Genomic DNA, 19,318 nt, shown 5'->3' on the forward strand with positions numbered 1-19,318 from the left:
TTGGAACAAGGCTATGGGGCACATTTACTGAGGGTTCGCAGACCGCATTTTCGTCAGGATTCCTGACTATTTCCGATTTCCGATGCATTTAACTGGGGTTTTTGGCGCACGCGAACGGATTTGGGCGCGCCGACTTTCATGCAACACAAATCGGGGGTGTGTGGCCGTCAGACAACCCGACTAATTCAGACTAAGCACAGGATTTAACATTCAAATTGTGTCGCAAGCCAAGCACTAACATACACCAGGAAGAAGAAGGTGAAATCCGGGTGGACCTGGGCTGGGAAGTGACACATGCAGGAAATTGGACGCACGATCTTAGTGAATCGCGGCAGCTCCGAATCCTCGTCGGACAACGCACCTCGGGGATCGCAACAGGATGGGTAAGTAAATGTGCCCCAATATTTTGGACATTTATCAGCACTTGTAAGCTAGTTTTCTGTTGTAAAAGTCCAGAAATAATCGTACTGCCTATGCTAGGCATAGCGATTATTTTCCCCTTTTCACCACTTCAACACCAAGTGGACGTTCAGAGGCTATAGGGGTCTGACCAAGGGCGTTCCTGCAATGTGCCTGCACACTCAATGTTTTCTAGCCACCACAATTACAGCTGGATAGTTGCTGGTAATACTGTGATTCTACAGCCATCTTACCAAGGTTGATGCAACCAACTTACCAAGGTTCGAGCTTCTTGACGTATCTGGCGGCACCGGAGGGGTGGGGCTTTCATCATCATACACAGGGGCACATTGTTTGTATACTTCTCTAGAAGCACAATTTCACATTTAAAAATGTATCTCAAACACCACATGGGACTCCCCCCTTAGAGGTAATCTTTAAATTCCAATAAAATGTGAATGCAAAAGTTAATAAATAAATTTAAAAAAAGCCCAAACTTTCAATGCCCAGCAGGTTTATGTGCTAAATTTTAAACATTTAAAGCATGTGAAATAATTCCAATTTTACATGTTAAAACAGGGTCCATGAAAAAAATTCTTCTGCTGCACTTGCCCTGGACCATAAAAAAGATACATAAGAGAAAAGTCGCACGGAACATCTGGAAAATAACAATACATGAGTCACACTGCAAAAGGGGCAGACAAGTTGCAGTAAAAAGTTGTGAAAAACAAAAAAATTGCAAAAAATAAGGAAAACAACAAGCAGAAATAAAGATTCATGTCCCCCATTGAGTTATAAAACATAGAATAGCCACTATACAAATCAATTAGTTGGTTAGAAAGTGTTTTTTCTTCATTGCTGGAAGTGTAAGCAGCTGTGAAAATGTTAACACAGCTGCTTACACTTTCAACAATGAAGAGAAACGCTTTCAAACCAACCAAACGCTGGATAAAATGTAAAGCAAATGCATTTCTTCTGTTGCCCCTTCAAACTGTGTATCAATGCGGCTACTTGTTGGCAGACTCCCAACCAATCTGATATAGATAGACCTTCAGTTTCTTTGTGGAGCTCCAGAACAAAATCTCTACCATGCAGGTTGCGAGGCCTTAGCGCTCTTCAGACATGCAAGTCCTTGTACATTTTCTACATCCGTTCAGGTTAAACCCTGCCGCTCTTTTCGTTCCTTTTTGTTGTTTATGATATAGGAGTTACTGATATTATACAGAGTTTTTTTTATTTAATGGAAAAATTCTCTAAATCCTATACAAACAATCATGAATAAAATAACTAAACCTGACTTATTTGAAGAATTTTCCATTCTCTGTATAGCTGTGTTACTCCACTTATATCACTTACTTACCCAGGGCCGGCGGATAACAATAGCGCAGTCGGAATGGCTTGCTTTGTGTACGCTCTGCATGTGCTTTGTAGTTTTCACAGCTGAGATTCGGCTTTTTGCACAGCTAACAGCTTTCACTGTGCTGAAGCCTCTGGCTATGCCGCTAAAAGGCACTTTTCTGTTCATGAAAGTAAACTCATCTGTTTTATCACCTTAATGAATAGTCCTAATGCGAGCGACTCACCTGTACAGTCACATTGTGTGCAGCAAGACTCGGTGCTGAAAAGGAATATGAATAATTGGTTTCTCTAGGATTTCTATAGTGTGTGTGTATTGTTACATAGCATACAGTAGTAGATATAAATACTATCACCTTCCTATCTTAGCGTAAAACCCAGTCTCCTGTATCCACATTCCTGCTTCTGATATAACCCTGATGAAAGGTACATGGGTCACACTGACACCACTACGGTACTGGTGAGGTGAGTCACTCATTGATTTAATACTTATGTCTTTGTATGTTTGTTAGTAGGCTGCTGTGCCCATAGTGACATCTGCAGACAAAAGCTGTAATTACACTATGTGAAACGGTTCAGCACCTAAGGTGCATTGGATCCAGGGGCGTTACTACAGTGGTAGTAGTGATAGCAGCGGCTATGGGGCCCACAGTGTTAGTAGGCCCCGTCATCCAATAGGACACTAAAGAATGGAAGAAGTGCACCATTACAGGCAGTCCCGGGGTTACATACTAGATAGGTTCCTTGGGTTTGTACTTATGTTGAATTTGTAAGTAAGTCGGAACTGTATATTTTATAATTCTACCTCCAGAAAAAAATTTTTTGTCCTAGTGACATTTGGATTTTCAATATTATTTGCTATAATAGGACCAAGGATTATCAATAAAGCTTCATTACAGACACCTTACAGCCGGTCATTGCAGCCTGGGACTAAAGTAACATCCAGAGAGCTTCACCAGAGGTTACAGTGGGCAGAGTCGTCTGTCTGTAACTAGGAGTCATCTGTAAGTCGGGTGTCCTTAAATGGGGGACTGCCTGTATATATATAATGTATGTCTGTATCTGGCACTGTATGTGTGCATATATGTGATATGTATATGCTGTATATGTGTGCGTATGTGTGGAAGAGTGTATAAATGTGTTTGTATGAAATGCATATTTCTGTATATAGGTATATAAATGTGTGTGTATTAGAGATGAGCGAACACGCTCGTCCGAGCTTGATGCTCGTTCGAGCATTAGCGTACTCGAAACTGCTCGTTGCTCGGACGAATACTTCGCCCGCTCGAGAAAATGGCATCTCCCGCCGTTTTGCTTTTTGGCGGCCAGAAACAGAGCCAATCACAAGCCAGGAGACTCTGCACTCCACCCAGCATGACGTGGTACCCTTACACGTCGATAGCAGTGGTTGGCTGGCCAGATCAGGTGACCCTGGGATAGACTAGCCGCTGCCCGCGCTGCTCGGATCATTCTGTGTCTGGATGCCGCTAGGGAGAGAGCTGCTGCTGGTCAGGGAAAGCGTTAGGCTGTTCTATTAGAATAGTGTTAGGCAGGAGTGATTCAACAAGAACCCAACAGCCCTTCTTAGGGCTACAATAACGTTATACATTTTTTTTTTATTTGCTTGTGGCTGGGCTTGCTGGCATTAGTAGTGCAGCTAGTACCATATTGTGAGGAATTTGCAGTGAGACTTGCGACCGTTGTGTTTAGCGCTTAGTGACGCACATATCCACCTCAAACACCAAAGTGGGACAATTTATTAGGGGTTTGATTAGAATTAGGCAGAGTCTGCTGATTTTTTTTTTTTTTTTACCTTTATTTCATTTTATAGCTCAAACTCATCTTGCAAAGCAGTGTGCTTTCAGTGTAGGCTACAAAATAGCCATAGGAGAACCCCAACGGCTTACTTAGGCCTACAATAGCGTTATATTTTCCTTTTTTTTTTTGCTTGTGGCTGGGCTTGCTGGCATTAGTAGTGCAGCTAGTACCATATTGTGAGGAATTTGCTGGGAGACCTGCGACCGTTGTGTTTAGCTCTTAGTGACACGCATATCCACCTCAAACACCAAAGTGGGACAATTTATTAGGGGTTTGATTAGAATTAGGCAGAGTCTGCTGATTTATTTTTTTTTTACCTTTATTTCATTTTATAGCTCAAAGTCATCAGGCACAGCACAAAATCCAGTTGTGTGCTGTCAGTGTAGGTTAGAAACTAGCCATAGCAATAGGATAGCATCGTTTTGTTTAAAAAAAAAATAATTAAAAAAAAAAATAAACACAAAAAAAAAAAAAATTAAAAGTTTACACTTTAATTTGGAAAATGTTTAACCCGAGGGCTAGGGGTAGATGACGAGGGCGTGGACGTGGGCGTCCAACTACTGCAGGGGTCAGAGGCCGTGGTCCTGGGCGGGGTGAGACACCACCTGCTGATGAGGGAGCAGGGAAACGCCGCAGAGCTACACTCCCTAGGTTCATGTCTGAAGTTACTGGGACTCGTGGTAGAGCACTGTTGAGGCCAGAACAGTGCGAAGAGGTGATGTCGTGGATTGCGGACAATGCTTCTAGCCATTTGTCCACCAGTCAGTCTTCCACGCAGTCCACCCATGTCACCGAAATCAGCACTCCTCCAGCTCCTCCACCTCAGCCTCCTTCCCCCCAGTCTGCCCCCTCCCACCAAAATTTGGCATTTGAACCGGCATACTCTGAGGAACTGTTTTCTGGACCCTTCCCACAGTCACAAACCACTTGTCCAGTTGCTGCTGAGCAATTTTCCGATGCCCAGGTTTTCCACCAGTCGCAGTCTGTGGGTGATGATGACATTATTCACGTAGTGGAAGAAGTGTGTAAAGAGGTGTCGGACGATGAGGAGACACGGTTGTCAGACAGTGGTGAAGTTGTTGGCAGGGCAGGAAGTCCAAGGGGGGAGCAGACTGAGGGATCGGAGGATGATGAGGTGACAGACCCAAGCTGGGTTGATAGGCCGGGTGAACACAGTGCTTCTGAGACGGAGGCGAGTCCTACAGCAGAACAGGTTGGAAGAGGCAGTGGTGGGGCCAGACGGAGAGGCAGGGCCAGAGCTGGTGCATCAGCGCCAAATGTTGCCCGTAGTCAAGCTCCCGTGGCGAGGGCTAGATTTTCAGAAGTCCGGAGGTTCTTTAAAGAAACACCGGATGACCGACGGACTGTGGTGTGCAACCTTTGCCAAACCAGGATCAGCAGGGGTTCCACCACTACTAGAATAACTACCACCAGTATGAGCAGGCATATGAATGCTAAACACCCCACTCACTGGCACCAAGCCCGTTCACCTCCGGCCGGGCACACCACTGCTTTTTCCCCTGTGTCATCTGCTAGTCAGCCCCCTGCCCAGGACCACGGCCCAAACACCTCCCGTGCGAAAACCCCATCTTCGCCTCCACGATCCTCCACAGCATCCACCAGCGTTCAGCTCTCCATACCCCAGACGCTGGAGCGCAAAAGGAAGTATAGCGCAACCCACCCACACGCCCAAGCCCTCAACGTCCACATCTCCAAGTTGCTTAGCCTGGAGATGCTGCCCTATAGGCTGGTAGAGACCGAGGCCTTTCGAAACCTCATGGCGGCGGCCGCCCCTCGGTATTCGGTCCCCAGCCGCCACTACTTTTCCCGATGTGCCGTCCCAGCCCTGCACAAGCACGTGTCAGACAACATCATCCGTGCCCTTACCAACGCCGTTTCTGACAAGGTCCACCTGACCACGGACACGTGGACGAGTGCTGCCGGGCAGGGCCACTATATATCGCTGACGGCACATTGGGTTAACTTGGTGGAGACTGGGACCGAGTCCCGCGACAGCAGGCGGTACTCAAACTGCTGAGCCTAGGAGATAAAAGGCACACCGCCCAAGAGCTATTACAGGGCATCACGGCGCAGACTGATCTGTGGCTGGCACCGCTGAACCTGAAGCCAGGCATGGTTGTGTGTGACAACGGCCATAACCTGGTGGCGGCTCTGCAACTCGGCAGACTGACACATGTGCCATGCCTGGCCCATGTGCTAAATCTCATAGTTCAGCGTTTCCTCAAGACATACCCCAATCTGTTTGATTTGCACACGAAGGTGCGCCGCATCTGTGCGCATTTCAGGAAGTCCAGCACAGATGCTGCCACTCTCAGGGCAGCGCAGCGCCGCCTCCAACTGCCCGTTCAACGACTGTTGTGCGATGTGCCCACGGGGTGGAATTCAACATTAACCATGTTATCCAGAGTTTACCAGCAGCGCAGAGCGATTGTAGACTGCCAGATGTCAACTTCCACCAGAACTGGTAGTCAGGTCAGTCAGCTTCCTCAAGTCTACAATGAGGAGTGGACGTGGATGTCTGATATCTGTCAGGTGCTGAGTAACTTTGAGGAGTCAACACAGATGGTCAGTGGCGATGCCGCCGTCATCAGCCTCACCATCCCGCTGCTTGGCCTGTTGAAAAACTCTCTGGTCAGCATGAAGTTGGAAGCTTTGCACTCGTCAGAAGAGACGGGGGAAGAAGATTCCCTTGTTGATAGCCAAAGCACCCTTAGGTCTGTTTCTCAGCGAATATCGGAGGAGGTGGAGGAGGATGAAGAGGAAGAGGAGGAGAATGTTGGCGAGACAGAAGAGGGGACCATTGTTCAGTCCTTCACTGTTCAGCGTGTATGGGCAGAAGAAGAGGAGTTGGAGGAGTTGGAGGAGGAGGAAATGGGCAGTCAGGCCAGTGAGGGGAGTGAATTCTTGCGCGTTGGGACTCTGGCACATATGGCAGATTTCATGCTAGGCTGCCTATCCCGTGACCCTCGCGTTCAAAGAATTTATTCCAGCACCGATTACTGGGTATTCACTCTCCTGGACCCACGGTACAAGCAAAATCTTTCCACTCTCATCCCTGGAGAGGAAAGGAGTGTGAGAATGCATGAATACCAGCAGGCCCTGGTGCACATGCTGAAACAGTATTTCCCTTCTGACAGAGCTAGCGGCAGAGGGCGTACTTCTGCGGGACAAGTAGCGAGGGAGAGTAGGCGAGCAGGCAGCTTTTCCAGCACTGGGAGGGATACGCTTTACAAGGCCTTTGCCAGTTTTATGTCACCCCAGCAAGACACTGTCACCTGTCCCCAGTCTCGGCAGAGTAGGGCTGATCTTTACAGAAAGATGGTGAGGGAGTACGTAGCTGACCATACCATCGTCCTAAATGATCACACAGCTCCCTACAACTACTGGGTTTCAAAGCTGGACATGTGGCACGAACTGGCGCTGTATGCCTTGGAGGTTCTTGCCTGCCCTGCCGCTAGCGTGTTGTCCGAGCGGGTTTTCAGTGCAGCTGGTGGCATCATCACCGATAAGCGTACACGCCTGTCGACTGACAGCGCTGACAGGCTGACGCTTATCAAGATGAATAAAGCCTGGATTTCTCTGGATTTTCATTCTCCACCAGGTGAAAGAAGCTCAACCTGAATAATGTATGCATTCCTCCTCCTCATTGTCCTCCTTCTCCTCCTCTTTGTACACTAAAGCATAGGAAACTGGCTATTTTTTGCCAGGGCCAACTGGCTCTAGCTATAGTACTCTATGTATTTAATTTTTCTGGAGGGCCACCTACCCGGTCCTCTGTTTTAAGCAATTTTTGGGAGTGCCACATACAGGCACTCAATCTATTTAATTTTTCTGGAGGACCACCTACCTGCTCCTCTGGTTTGAAAACTTTTTTGGACTGCCACATACAGGCACTATCCAAATTAAATTGTCTCCATAGCAGCCTCCACATGTCGTCTTTTTAGCTGGCTCCACACGTTGTCTCCATTGCTACCTCCAAACGTCATCGCCATAGCTGCCTCCAAAAGTCGTCCATATAGCTGCCTCCATACATTGTCTCCTTATCAAACGAACTGTGTCAGGCAGAATTTTGGGTTGTTTTCATGGATTTCACATCAAACTTGTTAACTTTGTCGCCACCCTGCTGTGTAATCCACAAAATATACTGGCAAACTTTTATCATTTACCGATATTATTTCAGCGCTTCTTGCGCATCTGTTTACATTCCCCTCACCCGCCATATCCCAAACTTATAAGAACGCTACTACACTTGATCTTATACAAAAGGTTCTTAGAAGTGCTGTTTGGGGAGTAGCCTAGAGACAGGGGCTTGGATTGGCGAAAGCTCGCCTGGCAGCGGAGCACCAGCTCCATCTCAAGATCCAACTAACATAGTTTTAACTGCAGCACCTTTAATCTACTACTAGTTCACTGCCTCCATACATCGTCCCCTTATCAAACGAGCTGTGTCGGGCAGAATTTTGGGTTGTTTTCATGGCTTCCACATCAAACTTGTTAACTTTGTCGCCACCCTGCTGTGTAATCCACAAAATATACTGGCAAACTTTTATCATTTACCGATATTATTTCAGCGCTTCTTGCGCATCTGTTTACATTCCCCTCACCTGCCATATCCTAAACTTATAAGAACGCTACTACACTTGATCTTATACAAAAGGTTCTTAGAAGTGCTGCTTGGGGATTAGCCTAGAGACAGGGGCTTGGATTGGCGAAAGCTCGCCTGGCAGCGGAGCGCCAGCTCCATCTCAAGATCCAACTAACATAGTTTTAACTGCAGCACCTTTAATCTACTACTAGTTCACTGCCTCCATACATGTTCCCCTTATCAAACGAGCTGTGTCGGGCAGAATTTTCAGGTGTTTCACCAGATACATAGTGGAACTCGGCCCATCTGTCGCCGCCATGCTGGAGACCTGAAGTTGCAATCATAGCAGCGCAATATGGATGCCCCATACTGTCGCTCTTAATCATGGAACCATTTCCGTAAAAACAATTAAATATAGAACCACTATGCTATTCCATTATTCCTAGGTGAAATATTCAAACGATCCGGCCTGATTTGAAAATTATAATTTTTTCAAAGTAAACGCTTCTGGCCCCCAGGCCCATTTTGGGTGGGGAGGAGCCGAGAGACAGGGGCTTGGACAGGCGAAAGCTCGCCTGGCAATGGACCGCCAGCTCCATCCCAAGATTAGGCAGCCTCAGAGGCATCCATGCATGCTGCCCCTGCTGTTTCCTGTCCATTTTGCCTCCACAATCCTCCACAGCATCCACCAATGTCTCATTTCAACTCTCTATACCCCAGACGCTGCAGCACGAGAGGATATGCAGCACATCATCCCCTTATCAAACGAGCTGTGTCGGGCAGAATTTTCAGGTGTTTCACCAGATACATAGTGGAACTCGGCCCATCTGTCGCCGCCATGCTGGAGACCTGAAGTTGCAATCATAGCAGCGCAATATGAATGCCCCATACTGTCGCTCTTAATCATGGAAGTCGTCTCCATGGCTGCCTCCACATGTCGTCCCCTTATCAAAAGAGCTGTGTCAGGCTCATTTTTCGGGTGTTTCACCAGATACGTTATGGAACTTGGTCACTATGTCGCCACCATGCTGTGTTATCGACTAAATATACCGTCAACCTTTTGTTCACATAGGAAATCATTTCACCTCCTGAGTCCATTTAGGGTATGTCGCCATGAGACTCTCTAGCCTGCCACTGCTGCCGCTGCCTCTGCATGCCGTCCCCTAGAGTGTCAGGGTCAATTATTGCATGTTTTAGATGCTATCTAGCCTCATTCGGTCACTCTGTCATGGCCATGCTTTTGCCCATAATTTTGGCATAATGGTGCGATTAAGCAGCCTCAGAGGCATCCATGCATGCTGCCCCTGCTGTTTCCTGTCCATTTCCATGGTGTTTCCATCCTTTTCTGAGGTTCCCAGGTGTTTGGCCAAGCTTTCCTGTGCAGAGCCTTGGTCCCCTTGAAAAATGCTCGAGTCTCCCAATGACTTCAATGGGGCTCGTTATTCGAGACGAGCACTCGAGCATCGGGAAAAGTTTGTCTCGAATAACGAGTACCCGAGCATTTTAGTGCTCGCTCATCTCTAGTGTGTATACATATGTGAGTGTAATATGCATAATTTAAAGCTGGAAGGAGGGCCCCATTCAGAAGTCTGAGGAACACCTTGTCATTTTCTTCAACTTCAATGGACTTGTAACCATAACTATCAGATGGCAAGTACCCCAGTGACATTACATTATAATACTGACCCCAGACCACACAATGAATAATATTACAGACACCAGCCAATAATAATACTGACCAGACAATATGTAAGAATACAAAGGCCAGTAGATTGATAATAATACAGACTGTAAGAATACAGAGGCCAGAGGATTTATAATAATACAGTTCCCAGAAAAAAATTATGATTCAGACCACAGGCCAGACAATGAATAATAAAACAGACGCAAGGCCAGACATCAACTAGTAATATATACCTCAGAGCAGACAAAATCTGATTCCCTTTTTTTTATTCCAACTCTTTCTATACCAGAAACATATTTGACATATTCTGATCATAGTTTAATGCTCCGGCTACCTCCTGCTGCCATCATTGGGTGCAGATTGGTTGCAAAAGCAGTAGAGTATTGGCCGGTGGTGAGTATTTCCTTTGCCAAGAGAATTCGCTAACCTGGCTGTCGGACTAAGGTTCCTTGGGTTCACCATTTTCAATTATTATTGGGGCCCAGCACTCATTGAACACAAGAACCTTAGTAGCCTTCATATGGGGTTCTCTTGTGCTGTATCTCTGAGGTGCAGTGCCTGGGCCCACTGGGAAATCCTTTGTTTCTTTGATGGGCCATTCAAACACTGCCGATACCAATGACTGCTCCCATCTGTCAGGATCAGTGGTAGTGGATCCTCTGTACCACTGCAGACTATGCAATAAGCCGACACCTGGGACCGGAGTCTAAGTGGCACCCGGTTTTCACCAGAGCCCGCCGCAAAAAAGATTGGACTTGCTGTGGCGGGATACCACCAGGTCGTTCTACAGGTGCCACCTTGTCCGCGGTGGCAGCCAAGTCATAGTGCAGAACCGTAAGGCAATCTCATGGTCAGGGACAGGCAGCAGGTCAACACAGGCAGCACAGGATCAGAGTCGGGGATGTAGTAATAGGTCAGGACAGGCAGCACGGGATCGGAGTCGGTAACCGAATCGAGGTCATAATGGGAAATCAGGATAATCGCAAAGGGCTTGGAATACAGCTTCCGAGGTCACAGGAAGGGGTTGAGAATATGGTTATCAGATGACCAGCGTGCGCGCCTTGGGAGGCGGGGACACACGAGCTCAAGTGAGGAGACTGTCCCCGGGGCGCGGCTAGGTAAGTTTGGCTGCCGGTGAGAGGGGGCACACAGAGGCACACGGGTGTGCTTGTGACCCAAAACATGGGTCACAGGAGCAACCGTGACACCATCATTGGTTAGTATTAGGAATAAATGAGGGTTGGTCCTAACTATGCACCTGTGGGTCTCAGATTGTTAATACTTATCTACTCAATCTGGTGACCAATTCCCTTTATTGAAGCAATCAAGCAAACAAGATCAAATTTACTCCTACGATTCTCCCTTTTTTCACACTACAAATTTTCCGCCATACGTTGGATAAGTAAAAATGACTGTGACATAATAACTTTTAGCCGACCTCCATCATTTCGTATCAAACTCTTACATTCACAACTTTAACCTAACTTTTGCTGTTTGATATCAATGAATAATACATGTGTAATGATCGTATACATTAATGCTCCAAGTACAAAGGGCCATTGTTTTGAGATCTATAGATGAATATCATATGTTACGCCGTATATTATTACTATCCATCAGCTATAGATGTCAAGGGAACAATTTACTATCCCGAAGTCTTTAATCTCATGTCAGAATAGCTGTATCCTATACCGTAATATTCAATCTCATTATACCACATTATAGGCTGATATTGACGTCCGGGGAGTCAGCTGCAATTTAACCCCAGGGCCTCATATACCTGTAATCTTTTTTATTTTATTAGTATTGGAATTTATAGACCTAAATGTTTATTTACATTTCTAAATAAAATGCAGACGTTTAGGGGGAATTATAAGGTTATTGCCTATAAAATACCATCAGGTCTGAGTCCACCAATAAAAGAGACAAATAAAAATGTGGATGGAATATTGACTGGATATGGATGGACGGCCATATGGTAAATTACTTCAATCATTATAATATGTTATTTTTTCATTTCTTTTTTTTTTACTACAGCAAAATATTTCTTTGTATTTTAGATGAAGCTAACACAATTTTCTACTGCTGTTATTCATCCAAGTGCTTAGTGGGGAAAAGTTTTTTAAAAAATCTTAAAAATTTTACAAAATGAGATTGAACTTTTTCAGGAAAAATCAGTTCTTAGTGCACTAGAGGGTGTTACATGCCAATTTCCAGGAGTACTGGAGCAAAATCAGTTTGCACCAATTAGATTCTGACTAGTGATGAGTGGACCCACTCATTACTAGAAGTTTGGGTCCGGGTTCAAAGGGCTCACCTGGAAAAGTGGGGTGATGGGCTATTGAGCCGGCCATCAACCAGCTGTACAAACTCACCACTTACCACTTCTAGTACAGATTGCCAGTGTTGACCCTTTAAATCATCATCTGTGGCTTGAGGAGGCACTTCACAGCACAGAGCCATTGTCATAGAGCCCCTGCTTTGCCGCAATGGATGAATAAAGTTTTTCAAGATTACCCTGGTGAGTTCCTCTGTCATTTTCTACCTATCGTATGTTCACTTGTCTGCTGACTGAGCACTGCCAGAAGTTTTGTGGTCCTAGTTGGTCTCTTCTTGTTTTGTTGTTAGTGGAGTCCGCTGTACCTTTCCGATAAGTTAGTAGTGCCCAATAATCTTTCCAAACGATAACCCTTTAAATTTCACCTAGGATCTCTGATCCCCATAACAGCTTTGCCTATAGCATTTAAAGAGCTACCACGAGCTATTGCTGCCAGCACTGATCACTGATAAACTTTTGTTCAAGGTTCAACCAAACTAGCCAAACCCAACTCAGTCTGCTCATCCCTCGTTGTGACCTGAATCAATTGTTAAGAAAAAAATTGTCGAAGCTACAGAAAATTCAATAGTGGGTTGATTTAGAACTGACTCAAAGATACTTGTGATGTCACTGAAGCTGATATGATGTCACAACACTTTGTAAATGATATGTGAAGTCATAGCAGACTGACTTGTGACGTATCAGGATCCTAGCCTAGTTGTACAAGCTCGTTAACTCTCAGCATAGGCGATGGTCAACGTTGCGTCAAAAACTATGGAAGTACAAAAAAAATGTTGATACATTTTTCTGGTTTTAACTACATTAGAGGTGTAACGTTACTCTAGACCAGTGAAGGCAAACCTTTTAGATACCGAGTGCCCAAACTACAACCAAAACTCACATGTATAGGCACCAGAGGACACCATTACAGTAGAAATAAGAAGAAGTTTGGATTATCATTATACCTGCCTTCTAGGGTCCTGGGCTGCCTGGGACTACAAGAGGCCTTGAGCCCTGTCTGGGCGAACTCTGCCCTGTGGTGATGGTGAGGGTGCCTAGAGAGAGGGCTCTGAGTGCCACCTCTGGCACCAGTGCCATAGGTTCGCCATCACTGCTCTAGACAGTTGTAAAAAACACCAATTTTATTATTCGGCGTCAGACAACTTTAAAAATTTGGACTGAAGTTTTAGACTGAATCCTGACATTGTAGACACTTTGAATAAAAAGTTGGCCAAATAATTTTTTTTTAAAGTACTTTCTGCTAGTCACTTAAATGGAAAAAAAATCCTTCTGGTAAAATATTATATAAAGGGTCTTACGAGTCTGATAGTGTTTAAAAGTGAATGTCAAGGATAAGTGCAGCACGAGAGGAAACCTAAGGAAGTGAACGGAAATGTGTCACCTACTAAGTAACGCTCTGTTCATGGGCAGCACTTGAAGGCAAAGAAGAAGATGTGAAGAGGCGCAGTATCATTAAGGGTTCTTAAATCAACATCAGATATTGATGTATAGACTCCATGCTTAAGACAGAGATGAAGTGACTAGGTCCGGCTTTAAGATGAAGGGTCTGAAGAGCAGAAGTCCAGAGCGCTGTGCAACTATGTAGGATGAGGATGCAAGATACTTGGAAATTCTTAACGACTGAATGATAAAGTATCATTTGAAAGATCACTTAAGAACTTAAGATGTGGAAATTATTATGTATCTCATACTAATGTAAGCACCGAGAGAAGAAGAAGTAGCTGCAAGTCAGCCAACAAGACAGATGGGAGATTAGACACAAGCAACATAAGCTTCAAAGATGATAGGACACTCTTGACATTCTGCACAAACTTCTGAATGGGGCCCCACTTACCTCTTATTTACATATAAAAATATACATACAGTATATACACCATATATACATACATACAGCATACATCCCCACAGGGGTCCGATGAGGTCATCACTGAGACCCCCACCGATCAGAAAGTTAGGTCCTATCAACAGGATAGCGCCTAACTTGAATTTGTGGGAAAACCCCTGTAGCCCTGTACATTAGGTTAAAAAAAGTTATTTTCTGCTGTAGAGACTGTTTAATTTCTTCACTGAGTTGTTCTAACACTGATGTAGAGGTAGATCCCTTTTGCTACAGAAGGGCAATAAATCTTTGTGTATAGTAGTCCAAACAATTTGTATTTCTGAGCGGCACCGTGCATATATCAAAAATCGGGTGCAGGTCTTCTTAAGAGGTCTAGCATCAACCCCAATGCATATAGGAATACGATTGAGAAGCAGCACTCCGGTAACTCTGAAGAAAGAAGTTTATTCCACCAAAAAGTGTGCGACGTTTCGCCAATTCAATCAAGGCATTATCAAGCCATGATAATGCCTTGATTGAATTGGCGAAACGTCGCACACTTTTTGGTGGAATAAACTTCTTTCTTCAGAGTTACCGGAGTGCTGCTTCTCAATCGTATTCCTATTTGTGTATAGTAAGTGTTGCACAGAATAAAGGCCTTTCTGTTACAACCAGACATTTACACCGCTCCCATAGACCTTAATGGAGAATGACCGTGCATGAGCAACAATCTCTCCATTCACAGGAAGGGGGTCAGTGGAACCCCTGTTCTCAAGAGGTAGGACCAGCTTCGGACTGAGGCTCCTTGGGCTCACCACCCTCTACCCCTTGTGACTTTCAAATGGGTGAACTTCTGGGGCTTATTATTTGATAAAGCCTGGATATGTCATAAATATATGGCAGATGTGAGTCCTACCCATAGGCGGACTGGCCCACCAGAGTACCAGAGGATTCTCCGGTGGGTCAGTCCGCCCCTGGGTAGAACTGACATCTACCATGTATTTATGACATATCCTGTGGATATATCATATGTATTAAACATGAGAATACCCCTTTAAAACATTTTATTCCATGTCAAAGGTCTTCATACCCTTTCAAATTATTCTATTCGAAATGAGATTATCCATTTGGAAGTTCAACATTGTACAATGGATTCATTTTGCGTTTTCACAATATAGATTTCCATATTGACAGAGGGAATTAGACGCTATCGGAAATGATTGAAAACAAATATTATTAAGACCAAATCCATGCTAATGTAAAGGATACAATTAAGTCCCATACCCTATAGGCAGCAATAACATTTACACTACATTATGGAAAACAAGTCAATATTTTCATTAGGCCTAAGGGAAATGTTGGGGGAATACATTCACTTCTGTGTTTGTAATGTTTTAATACAATCACTTTATACATATTTTATACTCCTCTAGATGACGGAGAGTTGTGTGCCATTGGTATCCACATCACGCTCCATTACTATGTTAGTTGACTGTGTATAAAGTGCAGTGTTCTCAGATTCTGCGTTTAGTTAAGAGCAAATTGAGGGAAATCTACTGGGGAAAATAGCAACAGATTAACTAAAGAACGACAAGTAAGAATTAAGCAATAACATTATGCAAAATAAGGACGTAGTTTGGTCGTCAGGCCTTTTCCCTGTGCAACACTTACTGTATACAAAGCTTTATCGACCCTCTTTAGCAAAGAGATCTGGGAATATAACATATGCTTAATTAATAGAATAAAAGTACTTTCTGTAAAAACCAAAAAATACCTCCCAACTTGTCAGACACTGTCCCACTGTTCTAGAGCACCAGTAACATGGACGATTGGAACTGTATCTGCATCTGAGGAATGAAGACAAATTTGATTGAAATGGTGGAAGCTGTCAATTCCCTGCTCTACCATTCATCTTGTTACCCCACTGCAGGCAGCTTGTCAGAGGGTGGCACCATAGGAGAACTCTATTATGGGACAGACGCTGCCAAAATTTTCAGGTGAACCTCGGACTATGAGTTACCAGTCTACAAGCGTTTTGCAAGATTAGCTTGTATTTTACAAAAATTGTAAATCCGAGCATTGGGGCACATTTACTAAGGGTCCGAACGCCGCATTTCCGTCGTGTTTTGCAATTTTTTTCAGATTTGCCCTGAATTGCCCCAGGTTTTTGGTGCACGTGATCGGATTGTGGTGCATCGGCACTGGCTTGCATGCGACACAAATCGGGGGTGTAGACGTCGGACAACCCGACTGATTCAGACAAACCACGGATCGCAAGATCAGCACTTACATGCACCGGGAAGAAGATGGTGAACTCCGGCGGAGCTCAGAGGGCGAAGCGACACATGCAGGAAACTAGACGCACAAACTTAGTGAATTGCAGCAGCTACGAATCCTCGTTGGACATTCCGGATCGGCGGAATCAACAGGACGGGTAAGTAAATGTGCCCCATTATGTGAGACCACCAACCACTCTTCTGCATTGTACCTCCCTCTCTCGCAAAATTGTTTAACACAATATTGATGAAGAAGAAGAAATAAAGGGGCTAGATACTTTACTATAAATAACTTAAAGTAAATGAGTGGACCCAATAAAATTCTGTTCAAGTCTAGGTATGGGTACCAAACCTAAACTCCAGCCAGTAAAACCTGGCTTTAGCTGTTTTAGATTTTTTTAAATGGTTGATTTCCTTAAAATCAACCATTTGCCAGCTGCATGTAAAGCTTTCAGATCCTGAAAGGGAGTTGTCAATCAAGCCAGCCTTGGGTGTGGTTTTCAAGCACAGACACCTGAAATCTGATCCCATTCAGAGCTACCGTGTTTCCCCGAAAGTAAGACAGTGTCTTACATTCTTTTTACCCTTAAAAGTCCCACTATGTCTTACTTTCGGGGTATGTCTTATATTGGAAAAAAAATTCGATATCCCACACATCTCCCTTAGGGTTACAGCCCCATACAGTATCCCACACATCTCCCTTAGGGTTACAGCCCCATACAGTATCCCACACAGTCTCCCATAGGGTTACAGCCCCATACAGTATCCCACACAGTCTCCCATAGGGTTACAGCCCCATACAGTATCCCACACACTGTCTCCCATAGGGTTACAGTACCTGGTACCGTAATGGCGATGGGATCAATTCCTCTGTAGTGCTGGGTAGAGATGTAGCTTCTTCTTCCTCATGAAGGAGCCGCTGGTCCAATCAGAGGCTGCACATGAGGGTACGGAGGCTGCGTGTTTCTGTATGCCCCGGTCCTGCGATCTCCAGCTTCCGCCGGCATCAAGCTCCCGCCCACCCTTTGGCCGGCTCCAACCTGACCCCCACATACAGTACCTCCGCTTTCCACCCCTCCGCTCCCGGAAGCTGCATCGTACTCCCGCCCCTGCCGGCCGACTTCTGACTGCCGCCAGCAGCCACCAATCCCCCCTCCGCTCCTGGCTCCCCCTGCTGTCCATGGTCCTGAAGCAGGTACCATATAATTTGCCTCCGGTACGTCTAACTTTCGGGGTACGTCTTACATTAGACGTCCCCCCTTACACCCCCACTACGTCCTACTTTCGGGGGTGTCTTACAATCGGGGAAACACGGTATTAGCGAGTTCTTACACTCTAGCTTTGCCATCTTGGACAGAGCGGAGTTAGGAAGAACACAACTTTACAACATCAGAAACCGAAAACATTATTTCTAGTGAACCCCACTCAAAATAATACAGTAACTCTCCATCTAAGTTATGGTCACCCATCTAACCCATCGAAATCTGCCAAAAATTCTAGAGTCACTAAAAATAAACCTATTAGGAGATTTTCTACATTTTCTCTTACTCTTTACTTTTTATCTGCTGAAATTTGCAGCACAAGCTAAAGTGAGTAAAGCCTGTGATCGGGATGACAGCTCGGAGCACTTAGCAGCAGACGATTATACCTGGATTGTGCATTATCTGAAAGCTAATTACTTGGAGTTAATAAAACTTGTTAACTTCATGTATCCAGCCACTGATACATACAGCATCCATACAACCAGCCACAATATCCAGCAGATGTTCTACAATTATATGTGTAATTAGTAGCTAAATTATTACTGAAATTCGATTCAAAGTGTATATTTCCCTGCCTAATGTCTCATGTACTTGATTTTTTTCGTAACTCGATGTACCTTATATCGGTGGATGTGAAATGATTGGCCAGTTATCTTTTAAAGACAGCGGCCCACGTTAATTAAAGTGTTTGCACCAGTTTTCTGTCTGACTTTGCACTAGAAAGACATGCAAACTGCTTGTTCATGTATTTATAAAGTGTTTGTGCCAGTTTTGTGCCGGTCAAGACAGAAAAAATGTGCACCTAAAGGAGCGTTCCGGTGCACAGCTGGATTGTGAGTCACAATTCTGTCTGATGTGTGCCACAATTCTAAAGCAAGAAGAAAGCGCACCAGAAAAAATGATGCATTCTGCTGGAGAAGTGCAGGGGGCGCCAGATTCATGAAGAACATGTGACACATTTAACAAATGCTCCCTCTACAGGCAAACTGCATACAGTGCACAAAAAAGAGGAAAAAAGATTTATCACATACCCTTTTGGCTTGTCTGTGGGTAGAACCGCTTAACGTGGTGCTGCTACGGCGTCTGGCATAACGGTACAGTCCAAGGAAAAATGTTCAAAAAAGCCGGAGCACATTTCAATATAAAATTCAAATGGTTTATTGGATATCCATTAAAAGTTGTCGCACTAAGCACGTGCTGACAGGGTGCAGGTAAACGACCTACGCGTTTCAGCTTAAAACAAAGCCTTAGTCATGGTCTGGACCATGACTAAGGCTTTGTTTTAAGCTGAAACGCGTAGGTCGTTTACCTGCACCCTGTCATGGTCTGGACCATGACGAAGGCTTTGTTTTAAGCTGAAACGCGTAGGTCGTTTACCTGCACCCTGTCATGGTCTGGACCATGACGAAGGCTTTGTTTTAAGCTGAAACGCGTAGGTCGTTTACCTGCACCCTGTCATGGTCTGGACCATGACGAAGGCTTTGTTTTAAGCTGAAACGCATAGGTCGTTTACCTGCACCCTGTCATGGTCTGGACCATGACGAAGGCTTTGTTTTAAGCTGAAACGCGTAGGTCGTTTACCTGCACCCTGTCATGGTCTGGACCATGACTAAGGCTTTGTTTTAAGCTGAAACGCGTAGGTCGTTTACCTGCACCCTGTCATGGTCTGGACCATGACTAAGGCTTTGTTTTAAGCTGAAACGCGTAGGTCGTTTACCTGCACCCTGTCAGCACGTGCTTAGTGCGACAACTTCTAATGG

Source organism: Engystomops pustulosus, chromosome 3 (assembly GCF_040894005.1).
Source record: "Engystomops pustulosus chromosome 3, aEngPut4.maternal, whole genome shotgun sequence".
Taxonomy (NCBI): domain Eukaryota; kingdom Metazoa; phylum Chordata; class Amphibia; order Anura; family Leptodactylidae; genus Engystomops; species Engystomops pustulosus.